This window comes from Aplysia californica, unplaced genomic scaffold (genome assembly GCF_000002075.1).
Source record: "Aplysia californica isolate F4 #8 unplaced genomic scaffold, AplCal3.0 scaffold00847, whole genome shotgun sequence".
NCBI lineage: Eukaryota > Metazoa > Mollusca > Gastropoda > Aplysiida > Aplysiidae > Aplysia > Aplysia californica.
The window spans coordinates 204,625-205,876 of NW_004798117.1; positions in this window are offsets into that span (position 1 = coordinate 204,625).

Sequence of the window (1,252 nt, forward strand, 5' to 3'; positions counted from 1 at the left end):
CCCAACACACACACAAACATGCACACACACACATTATGCTTGCACTCACAAACAGGCTCACAGTCACATGCATAATATAAATGAACAGTAATATAAACAACAATAATGTTAAGATGGATACATACTCAGTAGTATTCTAATTGTAACTCGCTGGTATTCTGATGCAGGCTCTAATGTCATGTGAATACTTATAACAAAATATTTATGATGGCAGAAGTTTGATGGATGGTGGTAAGAATGACCTTCTGTATCTTTTTTTTGCTACAGATCAGAAGCCTAGGTCTTTTACTTCTGACTAATATTTTTATTTGAGCAAACAAGGGATGTTTATTGTCCAAAAGGGTGGAATTAATTTTTGTAGTGCTACTTACCTACTTACTAACTACCCGTCACGACATCTGGCGTTTAGGGCAGCAATAAAGGCTCTCCAGCTCTGCCTGTTTTGGGCCATCTTGGTCAACGTCTCCCACGAGTGGTTCCAGGACTTCATTTCAGACTCTACTGTGTGTCTCCAGGTCACTTTAGGTCTGCCCCTCTTGCGATGTCTTTCGGGTGTCCAGTGAAGGGCAGTTTTGCAATAGAGTCTGGTTTCTTCTCAGATCATGCCCAGTCCATCTCCATTTTCTCCTTGTTATTATGGTGGTCATGTCCTCTTGCCGGCATTACCGTAAAAGATCTGCGTTGGAAATCTTGTCGTGCCAGAAGATTCGGAGGATTTGTCGTAGGCTGGTTGTATGAAAAGAAGATAACTTGGCACGATCATGATATGTCATCCTTCAGCATTCAGATACATATAGGAGTGTGGATAGTACACAGCTGTTGTACAGCTTTAACTTGGTCTGTATACTGTTTTCTAGTGCAAGCTAGTATAATTCATCGAAGTAGGGGAATGTAGATGTTGAAATTTTGCATGCTTTCCGTATTAATCCATTCAATTTTTCTTTATCTTGTTGTCTGTTGTCTTGTGCTCCCGGCACAGGCTGTTATACAGAAATTGATCGTACATTCTATGATTGAATGATTAAATGTGAACATCAATGATTTATCAATTTAAAACCAATCACAACAAAATAACTGAGAAAAAAAGCAAAATAAGCACAGAGCGAAGTGAACACACCCAGTCGCCACTGAGTAGCGCCCAAAACAGAGAGAGAGAGAGAGAGAGAGAGAGAGAGAGAGAGAGAGAGAGAGAGAGAGAGAGAGAGAGAGAGAGAGATGGAGAGAGATTAGTATTCGAGTGTCAGTCAGAGAG